Here is a 12,162-nt window from a genome sequence, read left to right on the forward strand (position 1 = left end):
ATTGATATTTGAGATTTTGAAGGAGGGTTAGAAATTGTTTTTTGATAGATTCTGTTTTAAAGTTTGATATTTGGGTTTTAAAAACCTTCAAAGAAGATTTTGAATGCCGATTAACTTCTCTGTTGTAGCAATTTCAAAGGTTTTTCGTTTTGAAACTACACCAGTAAATAGATTGATGTTTGGGTTTGTGTTTTAATTTATAGATCCTCACTTAATTTATGGGTTACCAGTTGATTGAAGTTGGTTTGAAAAAGGGTTTTTTGTTTCTATTTTGGCGGCTGTGTTCTTTGAAAAGGATTTAAATTTTGTTTTTGAAATGGTTTCAAAACGGTCTTTAAAAAGGATTATGGAGTAATGACTGTGTTTTACAAGGGTTTTTAAAGTCTTGAAACGACTTGTAATGACTTTGAAAAATGGTTTTACAAGGGGTTTTAAAGTCCTTTAAACGACTTGTAATGACTATGTTTATGTTTCGAAAACTACAAATGAATAATAGATTTACAAAATGGTTTTTAAAACGATATTCAAAACTGTGTTAATTTAATGACTGTGTTAATGTATTTAATCAGGTTTTGAGAAAATGAGTACAAAGAAACTGTACTTCCCTAAAAGACTGTTCCAACCAGGCAGCGAAGTAGATAATATTACAAGGGTATCAAAGCATTCATCTTTCAAAATTGTCTCGACTGTCAGGGAAGCTTTAGAGCCGATAGAGTTCAACACATTAATGGACACATTCTTGGGTCCTATAGTGGAATTCGCTGAAATGGACTTAGCATTTTCAACCCATATCGTTCATCATTTACTCCAAAGAAGGATACTAACCAACAATGACGAATTGTGGTTTGTATTTGCTGATCAACCTATGCGATTCTCTCTGAGAGAGTTTATCATAACAACAGGACATACAATGGATGATGCATCAGGAAGCAGTCCAAATGTGAAGAGAAAGAAGAAAGAAAAGTGGTGGATAAAAGATAATCAGACTTTGAAGGGAAAGCAGAAAAAAGATGTGTGGATTGACAAGGAAATGAGTTTTATCGATCTTACATATGTTTTGGAAAAGAGTTCCAAAAACATACAGCCAGAGGAGAGACTGAGATTGGTGGGTTTGTTACTAGTTGAGGGCATATTGCTAGCTCGATATCCGACTACCAGGGTGCCAATTGAGAATTTGGAGAGAGCTACTGATTTCGAAAAGTTCTGTAAGATCCATGGGCGCAGATTGTTTACTCATATTTGGTAACTGAAGTGAAGAGAATCGATAATGACTATTTGTTAAGGAAACAATATGGTCTATTTGGATTTGTTCAATCAATTCAGATATGGGCATTATCATCGGTTTAGAAGTTGGAAGAAAAGTTTGGCACTAGAGATGAATCATCTAGTGGAAATATTCCATTAATTCTCCAATGGAGATCAACATCGTCTCCAAGTGCAAAAGCGATAACAATAATTGCAGATGGTGACAAGGTACATTTTCTTAGCTGTGTTTTTTTTTTTATGTTTTAAACACTGTTTATAAATAAAGAGTATGTTTTACAATAGTTTTTACAATCAAGTTTTAAGGATTTACAAAAGGTTAAAGGCAATTGAAACAATTTACAACGGATTTTAAAAGGTTAATTAAGAATTGTGCATTATTTTTACACAGTTTGGAATTTTGTTTATCTTTGTAGGTTGAAGTGACACCAATAGTTGGTGTTAATACTCATGAATATGACCACTTGGTTTCACAGAAGAATCCTGAAGACGAGGATCTGTTGGATGTTTTTGATCTTGTGATCAAAGGATATAGAATGAGCAAGAAGGGTTGGTGTCAGGGATGGATTCAAGTGGAACAAGGACATCAAGGAAGAATTGATCATGTCTTGAAACCTGCAATTGAAACAGTGGTGCATCAAAGCAGAAAAAGGAAATCAATGTCATTTGGTGAGAAGGGAAAACTGGTATATGAAAACTGTGAAGTTCTTAAGAAGAAAGTTGGAAGGCTGGAGGGCTATTTAGGGATCGAAAGAGTTTTTGCCAGTTATACTAGAGAAGAACAAAAAGAAGAGGACGAAGTATCATATGACGCTTTCATTTTACCTCAAACTCTTCTTGATTAACTTGACAAACCTCAAGCCATCGTGTTGAAGTATCATATGACGCTTTCATTTTCTTTCCTACATTTATAGTAACAGCAGACGGATGTTGACTACTCTCTTCACATCGCTCATTAAACCATCTTGTCATAATAGATCTGATTGACTCAAATAGGCAAACAATCGGATACTCGCGGTTCTGTTTCAACAAGGCATTAACAGATTCAACTAGATTAGATGTCATGATGTTGTACCGATTTGAAGGAGAATAATCTCAAGACCATTTCCTAACATCTACCTCCCAAAGATATTGTGCTAACTTTTTATCACTACTAGTGATTTCCCAGAACAAAGAATCAAATTCTGTCTTCGTGTAAACTCTAGATTTCCCAGAACAAAGAATCAAATTCTGTCTTCGTGTAAACTCTAGAAGCCGCGTAGTAAACTGGAATAAGTGAAGAACCTCTGAAATGGGTTTCCAAGTTTTTTTGCAAATGAAAAGTGCAAAGTCCATGATGAGCAAGTGGATAATTCCCTGAAAGTCCGCTTGCAATAGAAGCAGCTCGGTCAGACACAAAAACTAAATCCTGCTCATCAGGGATTATATTCAGCAAACACTTCAAAAACCAGTCTCATGACGCATCATTTTCAGAGTCAACTATTGCAGAAGCAATAGGATACAAATTAAAATTTCCATCCTGAGCTGAGGCACCAAGCAAAGTCCCTTTAAACTTTGATGTCAGATGGGCACCATCAATAGATATGACTTTTCTCATCAACTTATAACCTCTAATTGATGCACCAAAAGCCAGAAACACATACTTAAACTTATTAGCAGACTCTTTTTTGAAAAAAATGATAGAACCTGGGTTCGTCACTTGTACCATGTGGAACCACCTCGGTAAAACCTCAAAACTATCATCAGGTAAACCCCTCGCAAGTTCTGCTGCATGTTTTTGAACTCTTCAAGCCTTCGAATAATTGATCCCAACTCCATGATCTTTTCTAAATATTTCCATCAGCTGTTTAGGTGTGAGGGGAAGCTTTCCTCCTTCAAAAGGGTTACTTATCAATCTTCCTAATGTCCTTGCAGATGCTTGACGATGACTAACACTCCTTAATGAAGAGTCACAACTGTGATGACTAACATACTTCCGAATAACATAACTCTCAGATCCAGCAGCCCTAGATGCACGTAGTCTCCAACTACAGTTTTCATCAATACAATGAAGAACATACCTCGTGAGATCTGATTTCACTGTATGAAACTCAAAGTTGTGCTTCACTACAAACATCCGCAACGTGAAAACTATTTCATCTTTGTCTTTGAAAATTTTTCCAATAAACAAAGAATCAGCATCACTTAGACAAGTTTAAAACGCAGAACTAGAATACTGTTGATCAAGAATACTAGATGTTTCAGATACACACGCCTCAATAATCCTAGAGGTTAACCTCGGCCGCCAAAATAAAAAGCTTACCTCAAACATCAATCTATCTTAAATAATGATTTTACAAGGATTTTTAAAAGGGGTTTAAAAACGTTAATAATGATTTTACAAGATTTTTTAAAAGGATTAGTACCTGAGTAGTAGATGCAGAATGAGAAGCAAAAGGATTTGAAGTCGTCTCAGCCTGTAATAAACACAATCACTGACTTAATAATGATTTTACAAGGATTTTTAAAAGGGGTTTAAAAACGTTAATAATAATTTTACAAGGATTTTTAAAAGGGGTTTAAAAACGTTAGTAATGATTTTACAAGGATTTTTAAAACGATTAGTACCTGAGCAGTAGGGACAGAATGAGAAACAAAGGGATTTGAAGTAGCCTCAGCCTGTAATATGCACAATCACTGACTTAATAATGATTTTACAAGGATTTTTAAAATTATAACACCAGAAGGTTATTGAAAAACTTGCTCAACTGTCACAAAAATTTGCTCTACAGTCAAACATAGCAAAAGCAATCCTCCACTCTGTGAGAATTTGTGCATAAAAGTTGCAAGTTGTGTATCGTTTATAATATAAAGAGGATGAGATTGTATGGTTGTAGACGTGGAGACTAGCTTGTAACTTTTTTTTTTTTGTGCACCTCTTAATTATAATCACTCAATCAAAGTTTTGAGCATACAATGAAAGGGAATTCTTCGCTAAGGAATCTGCCAACACATTGGCCTCCCTTTTAATGAAACGACAAACAAATAACTCAAAGGATAGAGAGCTAATTAAAATGTCTGAAATGATGCCATGGATCTCAGATATGAGAATTCCGGCATTGATGGCTTGAATCAGCTGGAGGCAGTCGCTCTCGATGAGAAGCTGCTTCACATTTGCTTGGGTCGCGGCAGTAACAGTTGCGCGCATCGCTAGCCCTTCTGCCGTAAGAGAAGATGATACATTCAAGCATAGAGATGAATGCTCTGACTCCAAACTTGTCTCCTCATGTGCAAACGTCCAGCCTAAACCTGCTGCTCTTAAATCAAGTCTCCAAGCTGCATCAACTTTACACCTAGCTCCACAAGTCGGAAAGATAGGAAGATCAAACCTTGAGATTGGCTCCAACAGGGGATTGATCTGCAGCTTTCCAGTCTGTGCTTCTTGCCACTCTCTAACATCCTTAACTGCTTTAACCAAAGTTTCCTCGATAGTAAAGATTTTATTGTTAAACACCTGCTGGTTTCTTATTGTCCAGAGGGTCCAAAGGATCCAGGGAGCCAGCTGCGCCAGTCCTAACCCCACCGGTGGTAAACACGTCTGAGCATGAACAACAAGAAGTCCACCTCTTACATCTTGAAACAATGTCGATTCCACTCTTCTCTTAAACGGTGCTTGTTGCCAAACAGCAGAAGCAAATGGGCAAGTAAAGAGAACATGAAGCATGGATTCCGGATCATGACACTTACAACACGCTGTGTCAATGACAATTTGTCTTGCAGCTAACTGGGTTCCTGTAGGTAGTGCTCCATGAAGGCATTGCCAGAGGAACGTCTTTATCTTTGGCGCAGTCACAACGGACAAGACTTCAGCTTTCCAGTTAACCTCCGGTAGCACTCTGGTTTGATTCAGACAGGTCTTGTTTCTAGCAGAATAATACCCAGACTTAGTTGAATAATTTCCAGAAGGGTGGAGTACCCAAATTCTTCTATCCTCAGCACCTAGCCGGCTGGGTTTTAGCATCTTGATGGTGTCAACATGTTCTGGAAACAAGGTAAAGATCTTAAGCATATCCCACTCCACAGTCTCTGGTAAGAAAAGCTCATGCACCAATAATTCCTTTGAACTAGAAGGGGCAGGTCCCATCGGTTGCAACCTTTGGGAATGAGACAGCCAAGGCTCTTGCCAGGCTTTGATGGATTTCCCATTTCCCACTGCCCATCCCAGATTTTGAATCAGGAGATCCCGACCTAATAATACGTTTCTCCAGCCATGAGAGGTTGATGATGGACAACTCACTTCCAAGAACGGTTTAGAATGACAGTATTTTCCCAACAACACACGAGCTAGCAGACTCTTAGGAGCTTTTAGAATTCGCCAACTTAGCTTGGCAAGAAGTGCTTCATTATAACACTGAACATCTCTGATGCCTAGCCCTCCCTCCTGGTTTACTCTTGTCATTTTATTCCAAGAAACCCAACACATTCCTCGCTTATCCACTTTTGAATCCCACCAAAACCTTGTCAAAGATGATTGGATTCTCTTACAAAGAGACGAAGGAAGCTGAAAACACGACATCGCGTACGTAGGCATAGTAGATAGGACACTTTTGAGCATGGTTAACTTGCCAGCACTTGACAGAAATCTATTAGACCAGCTTAGAGCCTTTTGTCTGATCCTGTCCACTATAGAGGTAAAGAGGTCTTTCTTCCTGCGCCCAAAATGCTCTGGCAATCCTAGATACTTGCCCACCCCACCTTCTTGATTTATTCCAAGAGAGACCATAACTCGCTGTCTCAACTCCGAAGGGGCTTTCCTTGAGAAGGAGACAGAGGATTTTCCCCCATTTATTTGCTGTCCAGAAGCCAACTCATACTTCTTCAGGATTACTTTTAATTCATTGCAGCTTGAGACATTTGTTTTACAGAAAAACATTGTGTCGTCAGTGAACAACAAATGATTAATTCTAGGTCTGCCCATAGCAACTCTAATCCCTTGTAGCTTCCCATTAGACTGAGCCTTTTTGCAGAGACCCGCCCGACAACACCTCACTACACAAAATGAAAATGTATGGGGACAAGGGATCACCCTGCCTAATACCTCTTTGCGGTACTACACTCCCTTGGGGGGAACCATTCACCAAGAAGGAGAAAGAAACGGTGGTCAAACATTCCATAATCCAGCCAATCCAACGCTCATGAAAACCAAGTTGTTGTAGCACACAATTGACAAACTTCCACTCCACTCGGTCATACGCCTTACTCATGTCAGTTTTAACTACCATAGAGCAGTGTTTCTTTGCTCCCGAACTCTTGAGAAACTGAAGCACCTCATGCGTAATCAAAACATTGTCCGATATCGCTCTTCCCGGGACAAAAGCCGACTGATTCTCAGCCACAATCACAGACAAGATTGGTTGTAACCGGCGTGATAAAACTTTGGAGATTATTTTGTAGAGCACATTGCACAGTGCAATGGGTCTATAATCTGCCAATTTTCTAGGTCCTTGACCTTTCGGGATAAGACACACGTGAGTTTCGTTGGCCCTACTTGGCATCTTTCCCGTGACAAAGAAAGCTTGAATTTCCTTAATAATCTCTGGTCCAATCGCCTCCCAGTTGGAGTGGAAAAAACTGGCCGAGAATCCATCGGGACCTGGAGCTTTCTCATGATGAATAGCAAACAACGCCTCTTTTATCTCTGTTGGTGAAGGCTCTAAAATCAGCTTTGCGTTAGTGCTCTCGGAGATGCAGGGAATTAACGCTTCGTTGATTATCTCTACTATTCCATCCTCCTCAGATGCAGAAGAAGCAAACAGCTTATGAAAGTATCCAGCAATCACCGCCACAATCTGTTCCTCATGAAAGAACTCCTGCCCTGAATCATCTTCTATAACAGCCAAACTGTTTATAGCCTTTCTTCCTCTTGTAGCGGCATGGAAATATCCTGTGTTTTTATCTCCAAGGCACAACCACAGCTGCCTACTTCTTTGTTTCCAAAACGCTTCTTCATCCTTATAGGCCTGTTTCAGCTTATCATTGATTTGTTTCAGTAACAACTCATTTGGAAAAGGACTTACCATTGCCTTTTTCAAATCTGACTTGAACTTCTCAATCTCCACTTGACTATTACGGTGCTTCTATTTATTCCACAACACAATCGCTTTTCTCACATTTGAAATGCGGCTTTGAACTGAGAGAGTCTCTTCTTCCTGCCAAGTCTCCTTTACAAGAGTTTTGACTTCTACATTATCTTTCAATCTTCTGTCATACCTGAAAGATCTTGGCTTCCTCTTCTTAGGTGGTCCAAAATAAGACACCAGCGGTCTATGATCTGAACCTTCAAAATTTAAATAGACGCAACGCCCCGAAGGAAACATTTGTGCCCAAAAATTGTTTCCAACTGCTCTATCCAAACGACATTTAACTACATGAGAATGCCTTATTCCTCTTTACGAGAAGAAGCTTCCAGAATGCTTAATGTCATACAAGTCACATTCTGAGAGGAAAGATCGGAAGCCCACAAACGTTCCTTCAGCTCTAATAGGTCCTCCTGACTTCTCTGAGTTATCAACTATATCGTTGAAATCACCGGCTAGGAACCATGGTCCATCTCTTGCCTCTGATAAACTTCTCAACTTACTCCATACCTCCTTTCTCTTTCCCTGATCTGGTTCGCCATACATAAAGGTTGCAAAGAAGGTTTTTCCTTTGGTAGTAACACAAGCATCAATAAAATTCTCACAAGAAAGATTAACCACCAGAGTTACTTCCTGTTTCCAGAAAAGCGCTAGTCCTCCACCTCCATGTCCCTGAGGTGAGACTAGAAAACTGTGGCCATAACCCAAACCATTGAACTTATTAGTAACATACTCATCATCATTCTTTGTCTCCATGAGGAAGAAGATGTCATGGTCGATCTTTGAACGGATCTCCCTAATGCGATGAACTATCATAGGGTTCCCCATCCCTTGGCAGTTCTAACTCGCCACCGCTAAGGAAGGAGAGATGACGGACTCCGAAAATCCGTCCCCCTTTGGACTGCATTTCTGGCTACACTCCCGAAGCCTTGCTGAGGACCTAACGCTGCTCCTGTCCCCATGGATTCAAGGTCCAACCCCCCAGTTTCCAGCTGAAACTCACTAGACTCTCCATCACTCCTGAGATTATCCAAAATTAGCTTCCTTCTTGGGGTAATCTGAGCCTGATGCATCTTTCTTCTTTTAGATGAGGCAGCAGCACCTGCAAGTGGGCTGGGATTTTGCTTCTTCTTTCCTGAGGGTTTCCTAGCAGTAGACCTCTTCTTCACTTTCCTTGGAGCTGCAGGTGCATTTAAGGGGCCTAACCTGAGGGCCACAGGTATCCGCTCCTGACTTAGAACAATCTCTGTCTCATCCTCATCATGAGGGGCCAGCGGGGCAGAAACCATTGAAGCTCTTACCATATTCTCAGCTGCTTCTTCAAACTGACTCTTTCTCTTCTTGCCGCGCTCTCTGATGGATCACCGCAGGCAGTATATTGCACCATCACCTCTCGAAGCTCTCCTAGTGCAACATCCATTGCTTCTTGAGGAATAGGTGTTGGGGCTGTGTTACTCAAAGACCGCCTCTCAATTGGTGGTCTCCGGGGCCTAACAGAAGAATCTGCAGCTTCTTTATCCTCTATGATAGGCTCTCTTCTCACCGACTCAACATGAGAGCTCTCACGTTGATGCGAGATTTCCGGGGAGATGGGCCTTTCCCTATACTCCCACCTAGACTTATCTCTGGATTTGCTGAGACCCGCTAGCCTTGGGTCCCTTTGGTGATGCCTCCGTGCCTCTTTGGCATTATCAAACGAAGATCTAGGCTGTCCATAACGCTGACTGCTAGTCTCTTCGAAACTCCGTCTAACTCTGTAGCTTGAAGCATGCCTCTTATCTCTAGTTAAACCAGTCCTTTCATCACGTCTTCGATAATGATCATTTTCCAAACCATGGAACCCTCTGCTCCTAGACTCTGAAGACTTCGAAATCTCTTGTCTTGAGCTAGACTGTGGTGTCCTCTCATCTCCTCTTGCTTTGGAGTCTTGAGATTCTTTGCTAAACCGGCTCTGGCTTGGGCTTTTCCTCTCACCCAGTCCTTCTTTACTCCCACATTTTGTTTCTTCATGGTCTAACAATCCACACACAGCACAATGAGACATAAGCTTGTCATAGTTAAGAGTCGCTTCTACCTCCTCACCATCATCGAAATCCAGGATAGAGTTCTTTATGATAGGTTGCAGGCCATTGATAACCACTCTCATCCTTGCATAAGTATCAGTGATTTCCGCTTTCTCAAAACGCCCTAATTCCTTGGAAATACTGAATAAAGTTTCTTCGGACCAGAGATGCATTGGAATCCCCTTGACATAAATCCAGAACGGGATTTGAGATGGAAATGACTTCATTGTAGTTGGTTCCCATCGTTGCAAAATCACCATCCAATGCGCATAGTGATAGGGTTGATTGTCTAGAACCTTTTGCAGATCCTGCTCAGAAGCGAATTGAAATTGGAATAACCCATTTCCTAAATCTGCGCCAACAGGACGGATCACTGTCTTCCACAGATCTGCAAGCACTGGAATGAGAGACCAAACTCTCTGGACTTTGGGATTAGTCATACGCCCAATGATTGTCAGAGACAACTTCTTCTTCTGCTCTGAATTATCAAACGCCGGGACTTTAACACGGACCGTACGAGGAGGGAGATTTGGGGGAGCGATTCCTTTGCCTTTCTCAGAAAACGGAATTCGCGAAGCCATAGTTGTGGATTAGTATCACAATACCCAAGCTAAGCAAAACGAACCTTGACGACAACAAATTCGAACTTCTGAAGCGGGAGACGACCTAGATCTGTAGAAGAAACCTTGCCTCGAAGAGTGTGCCTGAGAGCATTATCGCCGCTCTTTTTTTCTTTTTTTCTGCTTCACAATTTTTATTTTTTTTCTCTCTTAATTATTTTTTGTTTCGATGACTAGCTTGTAACTAAGCTTCAAAGAATTGGTTGAACAATCTATTTGAAAATCCTCTAAAAGAATATCCACCAATGTGTGATAGGTAATGTGCTCATCAATGAGCACTAAAGAAGCTCCCAATTCAATGTCTAATTCAAATTCCCAAGTCATATTGTTTGTCAACTTCCACAAGCCACACACAGAATACAATTCTGGCATTATAACAACAAAATCAACACCCACAAAACACTGTCACTACAAATAGAAGCATGATTTACAAATCGTTTTAAAGCGTAAGTAAGCGGAATAGAATAATTTATAAAGGATTTTAAAAGCTTTGAAAAGTGGTTAACATGGTTTACAAATCGTTTTAAAGCGTAAGTAAGCGACATAAAATAATTTACAAGGGATTTTAAAAGCTTTGAAAAGTGGTTAACATGGTTTACAAATCGTTTTAAAGCGTAAGTAAGTGGCATAGATCTATCATGAAATCATATGTAAAGAGGTAAACACTAAATCAGAACCAAAATCTATCACGAAACAGTATAACGAATTCACATAAGCAAATCTATCAAGAAACAGTATAACGAATTCAAAAGGTATTAACGAATTCACATAATCTACCCAAAAATCGAAAGCAAAACAGTATAACAAATTTCAAGGATTTTAGAAACAAATTCAATCGTCAAATCTCAAACAAAATTCAAATTCAAAGCTGAAGCAAATGTCAAACTGTCGATTGAATCAGGATTCAAATAACGAATTCACATAAGCAACAACAAATATCAAATAAACCAATTCGAAATCTGACATTTAAGCTAACATTACAAATTCAAACCTGGGAAACACAAGAGATTCGACGGCGACACACTTTACTACTTCCGACGGCGAAGATGGGATTCGACGGCGACAAACTTCACTATTTCAGACGACGAAGATGGGATTCAACGGCGACAAACTTCACAATTTCCATTGGAGGAATAACAGAAAGAGATTCGACGGCGACAAACTTCACTATTTCCGACGGCGAAGATGGGATTCGACGGCGACAAACTTCACTATTTCCGACGGCATAGGATTCAACGGCGACAAACTTCACAATTTCCGATGGAGGAAGAAGAGAGAGAGAGAGAGAGAGAGAGAGGAAATGAATTAGGTCAGAAGTGTGTGTAGCTCAGTAAGGGTAATTTGGGGATAAAAGTATTAGAAGGGGTAAAAATGAAAATGGAAAAAAGGGTAGAGTTGAAAAAGGGCATTGAGAAAAGGGCATTAGAGTGAATTATTCAAGAAAAAAATGAACCAGAACGAGTCTGATAAAAATTTGGTAAGTTACAGTTATTGATTCAAAAATTTAATTTTGTTTTTTTATTTAAAATTACGGTTATCATTTATTTAAGTTTTAGTGTTTACCCATTGCACATTGCACCTTAAATAAATGACTCATAAAATCTCTATCCATTGCACATGCTCTAAATGAGTTATCGACTGTCACGTCATCGATACATAGAAGGGCTATGTTGCAGGAGATTTTTTAGATTGTGGTTTGTATTTATTTGACATGAAGGTTTATTTTGCAAAAAAAAAAATTTGAGGTTTTTTTTGCACAAAATCCTTATGTTTTTCAACGGAGTTATCAAGTGCCATGTCATCGATATACGGGAGGGTTGTATTGCGGGTGACTTTAGAGATGGTGGGGTTGACTTGCATAATTCGGATTTGGAGGGTAAACTTGCAAACGAGATCGACTTGGAGGGTTATTTTGCAGAAAACCCTTTTCAATTCTACCATTTTCTATTTGTCATTTTCATTTATACCCTATTTAAATTTTTAATGACCATTTTACCACTATTTGTAAATTATTTTAGGTTAACAAAATAAACTATTCCAAAATAAATTTCTCACCAAAATTTTCACGCCAAAATTTTTCGAAAACAATTCCCGCCAAAT

At 39.5% G+C, this 12,162-nt stretch overlaps 3 pseudogenes across 3 annotated transcripts; 1 reads left to right on the forward strand and 2 right to left on the reverse strand.

The window, feature by feature from the left end:
• Positions 1-580: 580 nt before the first annotated feature.
• AT3G32910 lies at positions 581-2,108 on the forward strand (annotated as a pseudogene; the record flags this gene model as incomplete). Its single annotated transcript has 3 exons — positions 581-1,159; positions 1,348-1,473; positions 1,680-2,108.
• Positions 2,109-2,272: 164 nt separating this feature from the next.
• AT3G32912 lies at positions 2,273-3,508 on the reverse strand (annotated as a pseudogene; the record flags this gene model as incomplete). The annotated part of the gene is made up of 1 exon: positions 2,273-3,508.
• A 636-nt stretch (positions 3,509-4,144) lies between these two features.
• On the reverse strand, positions 4,145-10,023 carry AT3G32914 (annotated as a pseudogene; the record flags this gene model as incomplete). Its single annotated transcript has 1 exon — positions 4,145-10,023.
• Positions 10,024-12,162: the final 2,139 nt, after the last annotated feature.

This window comes from Arabidopsis thaliana, chromosome 3 (assembly GCF_000001735.4).
Source record: "Arabidopsis thaliana chromosome 3, partial sequence".
Classification (NCBI taxonomy): domain Eukaryota; kingdom Viridiplantae; phylum Streptophyta; class Magnoliopsida; order Brassicales; family Brassicaceae; genus Arabidopsis; species Arabidopsis thaliana.